Consider the following 17,938-nt stretch of genomic DNA (forward strand, 5'->3'; position numbering starts at 1 on the left):
CATCAGTTAAAGGGGAGGACCGCTGCGAACTCTGCAGCCACTTTAGTGGCAAACACTGGGCCACCGGGGAGGGTTTTGGCTGGGCCAGCGGCCTGGCACCCAGGAGGTGCCAGGCTCTCTGTTGGCTACTCGGCCGAACCTATGGCCATAATTGTCAGCCTAACCTGACAGTCGGCCGACAAAAAAATAACATCATGTCCCCTTTAAGGGTGGCCGCGCCGCCAAGCCACAGAAAGGGTACTGACAGCAAAAAGCTGTCAGGGGCACCAACCAGCGGTGGCACCACTGCCGCGGGGCAATTTCGGGAAGGGGTCACCGCCGGTCGGTAAGGGGTCGGCGCGTGCAACCCGCAGCGGGAAAACGGGCGGAGCGGTCCCATACACTGCTCCAAACTTGAGGAAGGGCAATTGCTAAAATGGCAGCCCCTCCACGGAGACTCGACGGCCATTCCGCACCGACCCTGAACGCGCCGGCCACGGACCTTATAGAAAAGGGCAATTTCTGCCCCTATCTGTTGATGGATTCATTACTGCCTGAAATGTTTTAACTGTGTAGTTGCTGCCAGTGAGGGGTCTAATCCACCGGCCTGACATATCGGACAGCGGAGGCAGTGGAAAAGAGAGCTTGGCCTCCCCGACAGAAGTCACACTTGGAAAAATCAGCCCAATGGATGAAGAACGTACAGACTGATAAGAATTATCTTGGAAATAACCTATAAAAATAACTTTTAAATAATATAAACTGGTTCATGCTTAAATAGCAAAAGGATTCTACTTTCTCTGCTAATATTTTCACAGTGTCTGTGTCAGGCCATTGTCTTTTGTAACTGGGTCACTAGATTTAATATTCAACCCGGAATCGTGCCTGCCTCCCTTGTAGCACTTTTCACTTTTTTGAAAAGATAGAAATGGTAATTTATTATGAAATTAAAAAACATTGGAATTGTACAACAGGAATTGTCAATCAGTATCTGGAAGAGAAAGATAATGGTTGGGTGAAACTCCCAGGGAATTTAAAAAAAAACAATCGTACAAGAAGAGCTCTGATTGTAACACAAGTTAGATGAAGTGCACTTTATTTCAAAATAAATGATTTGCCAGTATAGATTGGAACAGTTAAACAAGAGCTTCAGTGAATGTAATAAAATGAATAATTCTATGTAACTGGTACAACTATAGCAAATGCAATATTAAAGCATAAATTGCCAGCAATAGTGGCAAAGTCAACTAATGTAGGATTTGGACTTGCCTTGCCTGGCAAGCAGCTTATTTGGTTTGAATTCCACAAGGGTGCACTTAGCTTTGTAATGACTAATAAAATGAGTGCCATATCTGAAGATCATGGGGAAGTTCAGGGAATTGTGTGCAGTGCTTGCCAGACTGGCGCAAGGACAGTCTTTGGGCAGTCCTGACTGTCAGCAATTGAAACACAGATTAGCACCACATCAGGCTACCATCTGGTGGTTATGAGATAAGTTCTCTTTCATCTGTGCGTGTTTATCAATTAAAAAACGAAGCGGAAGTAGTTGCGTATGTGCAGTTCCAGTGTTGCTTTTTGTTTGTTGTTGCCGGACTTCCGAAAATGCGGAATAAAGAAGGGGATTTAGAGAATTCTGTTAGAAACATTAATTATAAATAACATTCGAACTGTGTTTATTTTTAAAAGTTGTTGTTTGCCCTTCGAGGCAGCAGTTCTGAAAATGGAAAAATCACCAGTAACATTAACCCAACCTAGTCACATTAACCCAACTTAGTAATAAGAAAGATTTGGATTTGTAGAGCGCTTTTCACGTCCACTGGACGTCTCAAAGCGCTTACAATTTATAGTAAGATTAATCAAACTACAGTAACATTAATGAAACAAAGTTAAATTAATCCAACCACAATAACATTAATGAAACTTTTTTAATGATATGTTTCAGCATTTCTCAGATCCCCCGTCTGTTGCGGTGAACGCTATTTTTATAATTTGGGACCTGACAGTTATGCGCAGAATGCTTCTGCGCAGCTTCCGATACATTGGCAGGAGTCACTCCGTCTATTTAAACTCTGTCAAATACATTTGGGTAGTGTCAGTTTAGTTCTCGGTAGACAGGGGCACTCTCAACACCAAAAGACAAAATTACTCCCAGTTTTGTTCAGGGCTACATCCTTGGATCAATCCTCCTCATTTTTTACCTTCTGCAGCTATCATACAGGAACACGGGCTCAACTTCTTTATGTATGCTGATGACACCCAGCCCTAACTCTCCGCTTCCCCCATCAAATTGGTCCAGAAGTAAGACCTGGATAAGCAAAAGGTTCCTCCTCATTGGCGGCCCAACTGAAATCAAATTCTTCGTCTTCAGGCAACATCTACATACCTCTGCACTTGACTTTATTAACTTCGTCCATCTCAGGCTGAGCCAGGAGGTATGGACACATGAGGTACTCTAACACAATGGTGAATTTTAATTGAGGAAAAAGTTGTTACGGATTAGGTTGGTGAGCAGAAAATGTACAAATTGTTTTATTTCTTGGACTCCAATTACTATTTAAAAGAAAATGAGATGAACTGCTAAGGGATATTAAATCCCGTCCTAAAAATATATGCCATTTATTGAAAGTTGAAGTCAAATAATGCTTCTGAATCAATACTTATTATTCGATTAACAAGGTCTGTCTGTAAGGATTGATGGACCCTGAGCTGAACTTCCTCACCCACGTCTGCTCCTAACCAGCATTTCTTAGCTCACCCGTCACCACTTTACCACCACGGAAATCCTGATCCATGTTTTCATCACTTCATTTCCCAACTCCGAGCCAGCCTCCCTTCTTCACATCAAGGGAAAGTAGAAAAGTTAATTATGCTAAAGGAGGACAAAGTGCTGGGTTCTGATGAGATACATCCAAGGATACTGAGGGAAATATGGTTCTATTGAGCGTGGATTTATACTGGAGGGCTGGGGGAGAGGCCAATGTAATACCCATTTTGAAAAAAGGAGATAGACCTAATCCAGAAATTACAGGGTAGTTAGTTTAACATCTGTGATAAGGAAAATCTTGGAATTTTTAATGAAAGATGAAATGACTAAATATTTACACAGAGGGTAGTGAGGCTGTGCAATCCACTGCCGGAGTTAGTAACTGAACAACAACTTGCATTTATATAGTGCCTTTAATGTAGTAAAACATCCCAAGGCACTTCATAGAAGTGATTATCAAACAAAATCTGACACTAAGGAGATGTTAGGACAGATGACCAAAAGCTTGGTCAAAGAGGTAGGTTTTAAGCAGCGTCTTCAAGGAGGTAGAGAGACAGAGAGGTTTTAAGGAGGGAAGTCCTAAGTTTAGGGCCTCGGCAGTTGAAGATAGGGCCGGCAATTTTAATTTTTAAGGATAGGTTAGATATGTGGTTGACGAAAAGGGGAATAAAGGGATGTGGGACCAAGGTGGACACATGGGACTAGGGTGTCTGCACATATGGAGGATAAACACCATTGCAGACTGATTGAGCCTAATGGCGTGTTTCTACGTAACCCTGCACAAGTTACAATTCTTTACTTTGCACCTAATTCTGTAGTACGTGACCTGTGAGTGCTTGGTGTCGACATTGGGAAAATGTTCCGTTAATCAGAAGTAACTTCTTGCACCTTAATGAACACATAACTAACACACAAAAATAAATCTGCCTGAAGGTGTAGCTTACACATCAGCTTTTGTGGTAGCAGGGAAAATAAATCGACCAACTTCCAGAGTCTTGATAATGAATAAAAAAAAAAAATCAGAAACCTATTCATAGCAATTGGCACCATTAAAAATCATAATACATTGGAAGTGTTTGCTCTGATCTCAAAATTAAATTTCCCATCCAAATTGCGGCTAAAGTGACTTTACTTCATAGTAATTAGTGTTCCTCATGATTTATTTGCCACTGTGCAGCGAATGCGGCATCGCTTGACATCCCCCTGTCACTTAATGCTATTTATTTCTTAGTCTATAGAAGTTGACTTCTTCCTGATGGTCCCAGTGAAATCAAGCATAGTCAATTGTAGGCCCTCATTCACAATGGAGATGCTCATAAATAAATCACTGTGGTGTGGAAGCTTGCCTCAAGCGCAGCCTGAAGGAACTCTTGCATTGATGCTCTGTATGCGAATGATTTCTAAATGGGGGAGCTTTGAGTGCTGGGACAAAAGGAGAACGCCCTCCTCTTCTTCGAATAGCTTCACGGAACCTTCAGCATCCACCTCCACCACAAGAACATGTGGACAATAACTCATTTTAATGGTTCCACCTGATGAAGTCCCTGACAGTTCGCCAAGATGATCTAAATTAGGCCCTTTACTGCTTACTACAGCACTGATCAATTCATGTATCTGGGGGTAATTGGGGTTCTGAGGGTCCACGATAATTAACTCCTCTGCCAGCAGCCTCCCTATTGGTTGCGATCCTGAACTTGAGTTAGTTTCAGCCACACAACAAACGCGTTTTTAGGAGTTACTCCCAACCCCTAGATCGACTGGGAAGAACCCAAGTGAGGACAGTGCTTTAAATTTCATTTTTTGAAGAGTCAGAATAGACATAGGAGAAAGATAAAATGGAAATTAAGTATTAACAGAACAGTGGGTTGCTTGTGTGATCTGGCATTCCCAACAAGGAATGATGCTTGCAGGGAGTGTATAACAACAACAACAACAACAATAACAACAATTTGCATTTACCTAGTGCCTTTAACGTAGTAAAACATCCCAAGGACGGTTCACAGGAGTATTATAAGACAAAAAATTTGACACCGAGCCACATAAGGAGAAATTAGGGCAGGTGATCAAAAGCTTGTTCAAAGAAATAGGTTTTAAGGAGCGTCATAATAGAGGAAAGTGAAGTAGAGAAGCGGAGAGGTTTAGGCAAAGAATTATGGAGTTTAGGGCATAGGCAACAGAAGGCACGGCCACCAATGGTTGAGCAATTATAATCAGGGATCTATTACGGATGAGGAAAGAGAAATAACGAGATGAAAATTGGGGAATACATAAAATGAAAGTGTATTGTTTATATTTCATCAAAATTTGTTTTTGAGCATGTTCTTTGTATCTTCCAATTAATTTGTTGTCAGGTTCAAAGAACCTGTGGTTTCCTGGGCCAACCCATTTTATTTGTTTGAGTTTGTGCTGCAATGCTCAAAAATATTACAGTAATTCCCACCATCTACAAGGCACAAGTCAAGAGTGTGATGGAATACTCTTCACTTGCCTGGATGATTGTCGCTCCAATAACACTCAAGAAGTTCAACACCATCCAGGACAAAGCAGCCCGCTTGATTGGCACCCATCCACCACCTTCAACATTCACTCCCTCCATCACCGGCGCACCGTGGCGGCAGTGTGGACCATCTACAAGATGCACTGCAGCAACTCACCAAGGCTTCTTCGGCAGCACCTCCAAAACCCCGCGAACTCTACCACCTAGAAGGACAAGGGCAGCAGGCGCATGGGAACACCATGACCTGCAAGTTCCCCTCCAAGTTACACACCATCCTGACTTGGAAATATATTGCCATTCCTTCATCATCACTGGGTCAATATCCTGGAACTCCCTCCGTAAGAGCACCGTGGGAGTACCTTCACCCCACGGACTACAGCTGTTCAAGAAGGCACCTTGTCAAGGGCAATTAGGGATGGGTAATAAATGCTGGCCTTGCCAGCAACGCCCACATCCCATGAACTAATTAAAAAAAAATAACACTTTACCATGCTTGCTTTGCTGTTACATTCCTCCATTTTGTCGCCGTCCATTTGTATCATAACTTCAACTGTACCCTTTTGTCAAATGTTAAATTATTTTCTATCTATTCTAATCTTTATTTCTATTTTTAAAGTTTAAACGCTTGTTTTAACTTCCTGTTCCCCTTCTGATCTCTGTGCTCAATATCCATGTTGGAAGTTGGAGCAAGATTTTTTTTCCTAAATGTTTTTGTTGGCAGAAAACAACTCTGTCATAGAAACATAGAAACATAGAAAATAGGTGCAGGAGTAGGCCATTCGGCCCTTCTAGCCTGCACCGCCATTCAATGAGTTCATGGCTGAACATGCAACTTCAGTACCCCATTCCTGCTTTCTCACCATACCCCTTGATTCCCCTAGTAGTAAGGACTTCATCTAACTCCTTTTTGAATATATTTAGTGAATTGGCCTCAACAACTTTCTGTGGTAGAGAATTCCACAGGTTCACCACTCTCTGGGTGAAGAAATTCCTCCTCATCTCAGTCCTAAATGGCTTACCCCTTATCCTTCGACTGTGTCCCCTGGTTCTGGACTTCCCCAAAATTGGGAACATTCTTCCTGCATCTAACCTGTCTAACCCCGTCAGAATTTTAAACGTTTCTATGAGGTCCCCTCTCATTCTTCTGAACTCCAGTGAATACAAGCCCAGTTGATCCAGTCTTTCTTGATAGGTCAGTCCCGCCATCCCGGGAATCAGTCTGGTGAACCTTCGCTGCACTCCCTCAATAGCAAGAATGTCCTTCCTCAGGTTAGGAGACCAAAACTGTACACAATACTCCAGGTGTGGCCTCACCAAGGCCCTGTACAATTGTAGCAACACCTCCCTGCCCTTGTACTCAAATCCCCTCACTATGAAGACCAACATGCCATTTGCTTTCTTAACCGCGTGCTGTACCTGCATGCCAACCTTCAATGACTGATGTACCATGACACCCAGGTCTCGTTGCACCTCTCCTTTTCCTAATCTGTCACCATTCAGATAATAGTCTGTCTCTCTGTTTTTACCACCAAAGTGGATAACCTCACATTTATCCACATTATACTTCATCTGCCATGCATTTGCCCACTCACCTAACCTATCCAAGTCGCTCTGCAGCCTCATAGAATCCTCCTTGCAGCTCACACTGCCACCCAACTTAGTGTCATCCGCAAATTTGGAGATACTACATTTAATCCCCTCGTCTAAATCATTAATGTACAGTGTAAACAGCTGGGGCCCCAGCACAGAACCTTGCGGTACCCCACTAGTCACTGCCTGCCATTCTGAAAAGTCCCCATTTACTCCTACTCTTTGCTTCCTGTCTGACAACCAGTTCTCAATCCATGTCAGCACACTACCCCCAATCCCATGTGCTTTAACTTTGCACATTAATCTCTTGTGTGGGACCTTGTCGAAAGCCTTCTGAAAGTCCAAATATACCACATCGACTGGTTCTCCCTTGTCCACTCTACTGGAAACATCCTCAAAAAATTCCAGAAGATTTGTCAAGCATGATTTCCCTTTCACAAATCCATGCTGACTTGGACCTATCATATTACCTCTTTCCAAATGCACTGCGATGACATCCTTAATAATTGATTCCATCATTTTACCCACTACCGATGTCAGGCTGACCGGTCTGTAATTCCCTGTTTTCTCTCTCCCTCCTTTTTTAAAAAGTGGGGTTACATTGGCTACCCTCCACTCCATAGGAACTGATCCAGAGTCAATGGAATGTTGGAAAATGACTGTCAATGCATCCACTATTTCCAAGGCCACCTCCTTAAGTACTCTGGGATGCAGTCCATCAGGCCCTGGGGATTTATCGGCCTTCAATCCCATCAATTTCCCCAACACAATTTCCTGACTAATAAGGATTTCCCTCAGTTCCTCCTCCTTACTAGACCCTCCGACCCCTTTTATATCCGGAAGGTTGTTTGTGTCCTCCTCAGTGAATACCGAACCAAAGTACTTGTTCAATTGGTCCGCCATTTCTTTGTTCCCCGTTATGACTTCCCCTGATTCTGACTGCAGGGGACTTACATTTGTCTTTACTAACCTTTTTCTCTTTACATATCTATAGAAACTTTTGCAATCTGTCTTAATGTTCCCTGCAAGCTTCTTCTCGTACTCCATTTTCCCTGCCCTAATCAAACCCTTTGTCCTCCTCTGCTGAGTTCTAAATTTCTCCCAGTCCCCGGGTTCTCTGCTATTTCTGGCCAATTTGTATGCCACTTCCTTGGCTTTAATGCTATCCCTGATTTCCCTTGATAGCCACGGTTGAGCCACCTTCCCTTTTTTATTTTTACGACAGACAGGAATGTACAATTGTTGTAGTTCATCCATGCGGTCTCTAAATGTCTGCCATTGCCCATCCACAGTCAACCCCTTCAGTATCATTCGCCAATCTATCCTAGCCAATTCACGCCTCATACCTTCAAAGTTACCCTTCTTTAAGTTCTGGACCATGGTCTCTGAATTAACTGTTTCATTCTCCATCCTAATGCAGAATTCCACCATATTATGGTCACTCTTCCCCAAGGGGCCTCGCACAACGAGATTGCTAATTAATCCTCTCTCATTACACAACACCCAGTCTAAGATGGCCTCCCCCCTAGTTGGTTCCTCGACATATTGGTCTAAAAAACCATCCCTTATGCACTCCAGGAAATCCTCCTCTACCGTATTGCTTCCAGTTTGGTTAACCCAATCTATGTGCATATTAAAGTCACCCATTATAACTGCTGCACCTTTATTGCACGCACCCCTAATTTCATGTTTGATGCCCTCCCCAACATCACTACTACTGTTTGGAGGTCTGTACACAACTCTCACTAACGTTTTTTGTCCTTTGGTATTCTGCAGCTCTACCCATATAGATTCCACATCATCCAAGCTAATGTCCTTCCGAACAATTGCCTTAATTTGCTCCTTAACCAGCAATGCTACCCCACCTCCTTTTCCTTTTATTCTATCTTTCCTGAATGTTGAATACCCCTGGATGTTGAGTTCCCAGCCCTGATCATCCTGGAGCCACGTCTCCGTAATCCCAATCACATCATATTTGTTAACATCTATTTGCACAGTTAATTCATCCACTTTATTGCGGATACTCCTTGCATTAAGACACAAAGCCTTCAGGCTTGTTCTTTTAACACCCTTTGTCCTTTTAGAATTTTGCTGTACAGTGGCCCTTTTTGTTCTTTGCCTTGGGTTTCTCTGCCCTCCACTTTTCCTCATCTCCTTTCTGTCTTTTGCTTTTGCCTCCTTTTTGTTTCCCTCTGTCTCCCTGCATTGGTTCCCATCCCCCTGCCATATCAGTTTAAATCCTCCACCTGTTAAAAGGCCAGAATCATAGACAGACTCAATGCAAGCAGGTCATTTTTTTAATACATAAACATAGCCAAACTTAGAATGGTTAATGCTGATGAGTATATCTGTAATGTATGCACCTGTGAGTATGCTCACAGGTTTGAAGAGCTGTTGTGTCTGAAAGAGTCCGTGTTCCATGTTTTTGTGGAATGTGAGAGGTTGCAGCCCCTCTTCCAATATTTGAAGGGGCTGCTCCTCAAATTCTGGTTGCACTTCAGTCCCACACTCCTGATTTTTGGCACCCTGTGCGGAGGGGAGCGGGCAGGTCTTAGGACTGCTCCTGGGTACGGCCAAGGGGGCCATCAGCCGGCCATCAGTCGGTCCAGGCAGTGGGCGGTCGAGGGGGTCATTCAGCCCGACTGCCTGCCTCTCTTCTGCGGTTACATCTGGAGCCAGCATGTCCCTGGAAATGGAGCACATGGTGTCCACCTGTACGCTCCTGACCTTCAGCGAGAGGTGGGCGCCGGAGGGACTGGAGTGCATCATCATCCCCGGCAACCAAATTTTAATTTGATATTAATGTCCAAAGTTTAATTTGTTTAAGTTTGTCAGTTTTAGTGCCCCCCCCCCCCCACACACTCTTTTAGCCATGGGGGAATTGTATAATTTGTGTTTTGGTGCCCTCGGGAAAAAAAAAGCAAAAAAACAAAAAAAACATCTGAAAAGCTTTTGGAGTGTGACCCCCTTTAATCAGGGGGCAATTACAACAAAATAGTTGTAGAGCTGTTGTATTGTGAGTAGCTTAGCCAGTTACGTAATGTTCACAAGACTCAATCAAACCTCAGTCAGTTGGGTCTAGGTCATCCACAATGAGGTATGTAGTTGTGAGCCTAATGGATGAACTGATAATGTGTAGTTATTGATTGGCAAACCTTGTTAATAAATCAACTGATTCCTAATAGCAATGTATTGTAATAGCTATGAATTTTTAAGCAAGAACCCATGAAACAAATACATTACAACATCAATCAATAAAAACAGAAAATGTCGTAAATACTCAGCAGGTCAGGTAGCAGCTGTGGAGCATCTGTGGAGCGAGAAACAGTGTTAGGGGCTGAAATTGCCCTCCGCCCGAAACAGGCCGCATGCACCCTGTTGCTATGGTTGTTACCTCGGCAGTGGTTGAGGTGGCCACTTGAGCGGAATTCCGCTCATTGTTTTTTTTTCAGGCAGACCGGAAGTTGCTCATAATGGGGGTGGAAGTTGAGGCGGTGAGTACACCAGAGGGGCGGAAGTTGGAGGGAGTGTAGTGACCGCCGTGTTGATGTCATCACGGCACCGCGTCACTTTAAGGGAAGAGCCTCCGTGATGATTTAACTTCGGTCCACTGGGCCACCAGAGAGGGCTTCAGCCGAGCCAGCAGCATGGCACCCAAGAGGGGATGCCAGGCTGCTCATTGGTGGCCCGGCCGAACCCGGGGACATAATTGTCGGGCCGATATGGCAGTCAGCCGAAATAAAATACATGGTGGCAGTGGCAGTAGGTCCTCCCCTTTAAGGGGAGCCACACCGCCATTGCAGAAGGCCTCAGCCTCACTGGACCACCGTGAAAAAGCTTGTTTTGGCGCCACCTGGCAGGCTGAAGATTTTCACGGTGGAATTCCGCTGTTGCGGGGGTACATCAACGGTATGCACTGCGATGATGCATTCAGGATGGATCGGCAGCAGTGGAGCGGTGGGAGGGGAGGGGGGAGCGGGTCACAGCTGGGATACCGCAGGAGCGAAATTTTGATAATGGCGGCCATTACACGAAAAGTGGGCAGCCATTGCACTCCGCAGCTTGGCCGCAGCTTTTCGGTGTTAAAGAAAGGGGCAACTTTAGGTCACTATCAACAAGCCTAGCTTGGCAAGTAACCAAAGGGAGGCTTGTGTGACCTGGTTACGTTGTTAAAGCTCAAATAAATTGGTAGAAAGCAGAGGTATAGAGAAGATTCCCTCTTGAGCAAGAAGAAACCATGACTGCTCATTAGAATGGGAAGGTGGTTGATTCTTGTTAATGTTCATTTCAGTTTGTCAGAAACCGCAGTAACAAGCATGAAGTGACAACTGGGTTCCACTCTAATATTTGATGTAGATTTATTTGGAGAAACATTCAAGCTAAGGCACATTGGAATTAAATGGCTATTATACACAAGTAAATCACCTTTTGCAGTGACTGCTGTTGCAATTTGGTGGAGATTTTGATTACATGGTCCATTTAGAGATAACTGTGAACGTTCAACTCTGACAATGCCTGAAATTTTTTGTATATGTTTTTAAGATGTCAGCAGTTGGGAACTGACAAGAAAAAGTGACATTACATGACAGAGCAGATTCATTGAAAAGAACCGGGGCTGTCACATGAGGGAGAACAGTCAGAGGACTCAACTAAATGTGAGGGAAGCGTTTGTCAGGAAGGTGAATAAACTTTTATTCTTTTGCCCTTCATCTCTGTGCAACCTCCCTCATGTAGGGGATGCATCGCTCCAGCAATATAGTAAATGTATTCAAAGCAAATGTGTTTACAATGTCACTGTACACAGTGACCAGAGGAATTCTTCCCTCACTGAAAATCATGCAATAGGGGGTGGCACAGAGCAGAGGTGAACTGTTCCACAAATGGCATGGCAGGTTGGGAAATATAGGAACAGAGTCGGTCATTCAGCCCCACAAGCCTGTCTGCACTTCAGTTGGATATGCTGATCTGTATCTTAACTCAATCTACCCACCTTGGTTCTATACCCTTTAATACCCGTAGCCTAAGAAAAATTTATCAATCTCAATATTGACATTTTCAGTTGACAGCCTCAGTAGTTTGGGGGAGGGAGTGTATGTGTGTGTGTGGGCGGGGGGGGGGGGGGGGGTGGGGCGGAGGGGAATTGAGGAGCAAGAGGAACTGATTCTTGATAAGTGTTTCTCACATTCAGTACAATTCTTGTAATATTGTTTATTTTTGTCAATTCTCTGTCAGACAAAGATTTCTCTGTACACCAAACCTCGTTATTTTCTTGTCATTGTCGCTCAAGAATCGAGTGGCCGCAGCTACTAAATGGACCATGTAATCAATATCTCCATCAGACAGAAGTAGTCACTGCAACAGGTGACTGACTTAAACTGCTTTTATATTGGGCTTCACGGGTGTTAGTGCCACTGATTCCCGACATGCAGCTAACAACAAAACTGCTGCTTTTGCTGAGTCGGCCACCAGGAAGGTTGTTTTTTTTACCGTGTTTTGCCAATAACTGGCTGCACACAATCTGGTAAACTTCTGGCCTTCATTCAGTGTTAATGCACTCGGCCTTCAGAGAGACTCAAGAAAGGCATGTGTGAAAGACGTGAGTATCTGATCCAGAACACAAAGGGCTGCAAATTGTAACACCCAGGTCAAGTAGATATAAAAAGAAAGACTTGCATTTATATAGTGCCTTTCAGGATGTCCCAAAGCACTTTACAGTCAATGAAGTACTTTTGAAGTGCAGTCACTAGAATGTAGGTAACACGCAGCCGATTTGTATACAGGAGTGTCCCATAAACAGAAATGTGATAATGACCAGATAATTTGGATTTTTAGTGATGTTGGTTGAGGGATAAATATTGGCCAGGACATTGGGGAGAACATAAGAACATAAGAAACAGGAGCAGGAGTAGGCCATTTTGCCCCTTGAGCTTGCTCCGCCATTCAATAAGATCATGGCTAATTTGATCATGGACTCAGCTCCACTTCCCTGCCCGCTCCCCATAACCCTTTACTCCCTGATCGCTCAAACATCTGTCTATCTCCGCCTTTCATACATATTCAGTTACCCAGCCTCGACAGCTCTTTGGGGCAAAGAATTCCATAGATTTACAACCCTCTGAGAGAAGAAATTTCTCCTCATTTCAGTTTTAAATGGGTGGCCCCTTATTCTAAGACTAGTTTTAGTTTCCCCTATGAGTGGAAGTATCCTCTCTGCATCGAGCCCCCTCATTATCTTATAAGTTTCAATAAGATCACCTCTCATTCTTCTTAACGCCAATGTGTATCAGCCCAAGCTACTCAACCTATCCTCATAAGTCAACCCCTCATCTCCAGAATCAACCTTGTGAACCTTCTCTGAACTGCCTACAATACCTGCATACTAACTTTTTGTGTTTACTGCACAAAGACCCCCAGGTCTCTCTGTACTGCAGCACTTTGCAATTTTTCTCCATTTAAATTATAATTTGCTTCTCTATTATTTCTGCCAAAGTGGATAACCTCACATTTTCTCACATTATACTCCATCTGCCAAATTTTTGCCCACTCACTTAGCCTGTCTATATCCCTTTGCAGATTTTTTGTGTCCTCCTCACAATTTGCTTTCCCACCCATCTTTGTGTCATCAGCAAACTTGGCTACATTACACTCGGTCTCGTCATTCAAGTCATTAATATAGATTGTAAATAGTTGAGGACCTAGCACCGATCCCTGTGGCACCCCACTAGTCACTGATTGCCAACCAGAAAATGACCCATTTATCCCAACACTCTGTTTTCTGTTATTTAGCCAATCCTCTATCCATGCTAATATATTACCCCCAACCCCGTGAGCTTTTATCTTGTGCAGTAACCTCTTATGTGGCACCTTATTGAATGCCTTCTGGAAATCCAAATACACCACATCCACTGGTTCCCCCTTATCCACCCTTCTCATTAGATCCTCAAAGAACTCAGCAAATGTGTCAAACACGATTTCCCTTTCATAAAACCATGCTGACTCTGCTGGATTGAATCATGCTTTTCCAAATGTCGCACTACTGCTTCTTTATTAATGGACTCCTGTATTTTCCCAATGACAGATGTTAGGCTAACTGCTCTATAATTTCCTACTTTTTTTTTCTGCCTCCTTTTTTAAATAGGGGTGTTACATTTGCGGTTTTCCAATCTGCTGGGACCGCCCCAGAATCCAGGGAATTTTGGTAGATTACAACCAATGCATCCACTATCTCTGCAGCCACTTCTTTTAAGACCTGAGGATGTATGCCATCAGGTCCAGGGGACTTGTTCACCTTTTGTCCCATTATTCTACCAAGTACTACTTATTTAGTGATAGTAATTGTATTCAGTTCCTCCCTCCCTATAGCCCCTTGATTATCCACTATTGGGATGTTTTTAGTGTCCTCTACCATGAAGACCGATACAAAATATTTGTTCAATGTCTCTGCCATTTCCCTGTTCTCCATTATTAATTTTCCAGTCTCATCCTCCAGGGAACCAAAATTTACTTTAGCCACTATTTTCCGTTTGATGTACCTGTAGAAATTCTTACTATCGTTTTTTATATTTTATGCTAGTTTACTTGCATAATCTAACTTCCTTCTCTTTATCATTTTTTTAAAGTTGTTCTTTGCTGCCTTTTAAAAGTTTCCCAATTCTTTGGCCTCTCACTAATCTTGGCCACAATGTATGCCCTTGTTTTCAATTTGATACCCTCCCTTATTTCCTTGGTTAGCCACGGATGGTTATCCATTCTCTTACAGTCTTTCCTTCTCATTAGGATATATTTTTGGTGCGAGTTATGAAATATCTCCTTAAATGTCTGTCACTGCTCATCAACCGTCCCATACGTAAGTCTATTTTCTCAGTCCACTTTAGCCAACTCTGCCCTCGTACCTTTGTAGTCTCCTTTATTTAAGCTTAGAACCCTGGTTTGAGAACCAACTTTCTCAACCTTTAACTGAATTTGAAATTCAACCATGTTATGTTCACTCATTCCTAGAGGATCTTTTACTATGAGATAATTTATTAATCCTGCCTCATTACACAATACTAGATCTAAGATAGCCTGCTCCCTGGTTGGTTCCGCAATATACTGTTTAAGGAAACTATCCCGGATACACTCTATGAACTCTTCCTTAAGGCTACCCTGGCCAATTTGCTTTGTCCAATCAATATGAAGTTAAAATGGCCCATGATTATTGCCATTCCTTTATTACAAGCCTCCATTATTTCTTGATTTATACTTCATCCAACAGTGTAGCTACTGTTAGGGGGCCTATAGATTATGCCCACCAGTGACCTTTTCCCTTTATTATTCACTATCTCCACTCAAACTGATTCAACATCTTGAACCTCTGAGCCAATATTGTTTCTCACTGACGCACTGATCTCATCTTTTATTAAGAGTGCTACCCTATCTCCTTTTCCTTTCTGTCTGTTCATCCGAATTGTCAAATACCCCTGAATATTTAGTTCCCAGTCCTGGTCATCTTGCAACCATGTCTCTGTAATAGCTATCAGATTGTACCCATCTGTATCTATTTGTGCCGTCAACTCATCTATTTTGTTACGAATGCTACGTGCATTTAGACAAAGAGCTTTTACATTTATTTTTTTAACCCTTTTTTCCAGCTTGTTTCCTCTGACCTTCAAATTCACTTTCTACATTTTCGCTTTCCAATTCCAGTTTTACTCCCCTCCCCACTGAATCTATTCCTAGGTTCCCATCCTGCCGACCAAGCTAGTTTAAATCCTTCCCAATAGCATTAGCAAATCCCCCCGTGAGGACATTGGTCCCGGCTCTGTTGAGGTGCAATCCATCTGGCTTGTACAGGTCCCACCTCTCCCAGAAGCTGTCCCAATGCCATTGGAATCTAAAGCCCCCACTCCTGCGCCATCTCTCCAGCCAAGCATTCAGCTGCTCTATCCTCCTATTTCTGTACTCGCTAGTTCGTGGCACCGGGAGCAATCCGGAGAAGTAAAGTATTACTGAGCCACTTATCAAAATAAGATGGTCAGACCTATAAAGAGAGAGGCTGATGCCACTGAACCCAAGAAGGTATCTATGGCAGTCACAAATTCATAACAGGCACCTTGTTACTTGCATCATAGTACACTTGGCCATAGGCACTGATATCCATCTCCACTATGAAATGAACCATATAATTGGGTCCCACCTCAATTGCTTCCATTTTATGTCCAGATTATTACATTTTTATATGTTGAAAACCCCAAATAAATTCAGGGCCATTTTTTCCTCATTTCCTGTCTGTCAATGCCCTCTTTGTCTACCCACTCCCCAGACCGCTTCATAAATGGCTGCTCAGAGATGCACAGGAGAGACATGGATGATTGTCCTTGCTAAATTCTTGTGGGGAAGTACCTGGGCGTTGATTGACTCCAATTATCCTTCTTCCTGTGACAGTGTGGTAACTTTGTGGAGTGATTGTAGACAAGAACCTGTGCCTCACACACTGCTATAGACTTAGTTAAGATTGTGATCGGGGAGATGTTTGATGCCCTACACACTATAACAATGACATTCAGCAAGCTGTCAAGCAGGAGACACGAGATTCTTCACCATGACAACCAGAAAGTTAGATGCACCTTTGTGAGTGGGCAGCTCGTGGGCACTTGTTATAGCGTAGTGCTAATTGAGCCTTCGGAACTAGTTGCCCCCTTGACAGGTACGCTAGCATAATGGTTATATTAGTGGACTCGTAATCCAGAGGCCTGGACTAATAATCCAGAGACATGAGTTCAAATCCCACCACAGCAGCTGGGAAATTTAAATTCAATTAAATAAATCTGGAATAAAAAGCGAGTGTCAGTAATGGTAAGCGTGAAACTACCGGATTGTCATAAAAACCCATCTGGTTCACTCAGGCCATTTAGGGAAGCAAATGTGCCATTCTTACCCAGTCTGGCCTATATGTGACTCCAGACCCACAGCAATGTGGTTGGCTCGTAACTGCCCTCTGAAATGGCCTGGCGAGCCAACCAGTTGTATTCAAGAAGGCGGCTCACCACCACCTTCTCGAGGGAAATTAGGGATGGACAATAAATGCTGGCCTTGCTGGTGATGCCCACATCCCGTGAATGAATAAAGAAAAAATGGATAATACATAAACACAGAGAGAAAGAGAAGGAGAGTCAAATTATTTCACAAAAACACCATAAAAGATTTAGGAAGCATAATAAGAAGGGGTCAAACAGCAGTTATTTGATCTGTTTAGCTAAAGGTGTCTGTTCATTTTATCAATGAAATATTGTTGGGCAGATAGGCAGTAAAACTCAGTATTAACTACCTTATGTTCATTTTTATTCTTTCTCATTGCTTTGATGGTTTTGGCAACTCGTGAATCGATATTCCATTTATTACACAGTTAACAATTAGTAAAAATAATGCTATTTTACCCAGCTTGGCTTCAGCCTCTCGGCAACTGTCCACTTGAAGCTATGCAAATCAGATTGACTCAGCCTCTGCATCTCTCTCTGTAAAGAAGCCATTTGTTTCCATTTCCCACTCCACCCCCCAACTCCCTCCTCATGATAGCCCAACCAAGATAAGGAACTCACTCTTTAGGGAACTGTGGACAAGAACACGGTCCTACCACTCTGTGGCTGTAGTTACACTGCTGTATCCACATCGCTGCAATATAGTTTTGAATGCGCATCGATCTGAATGTAGCAGTACAACTGTTAGGGACTAGACATTCTTGCTTATAAGTTTATGAATGATTCCATAAGATAATAGGGTTCAAAGGCATATATTGGCTTTCATATGGATTAAGCAGACAATGACAACTATTATTAGTTTAAAAAAATGAGAGGTGATCTCATTGAAACATAGAAAATTCTTACAGGGCTTGACAGGGTAGATGCAGGGAGGATATTTCCCCTGGCTGGGGAGTCTAGAACCAGGGGTCACAATCTCAGAATAAGGGGTCGGCCCTTAGGACTGAGAGGAGGAGAAATTTCTTCACTCAGAGGGTAGAGACTCGTATATTCAAAACAGGGATCGATAGATTTTTGAATATTAAGGGAATCAAGGGATATAGGGAAGTGCAGGAAAGTGGAGTTGAGGTGGAACATCAGCCATGACCTTAT

This window comes from Pristiophorus japonicus, chromosome 1 (assembly GCF_044704955.1).
Source record: "Pristiophorus japonicus isolate sPriJap1 chromosome 1, sPriJap1.hap1, whole genome shotgun sequence".
NCBI lineage: Eukaryota > Metazoa > Chordata > Chondrichthyes > Pristiophoridae > Pristiophorus > Pristiophorus japonicus.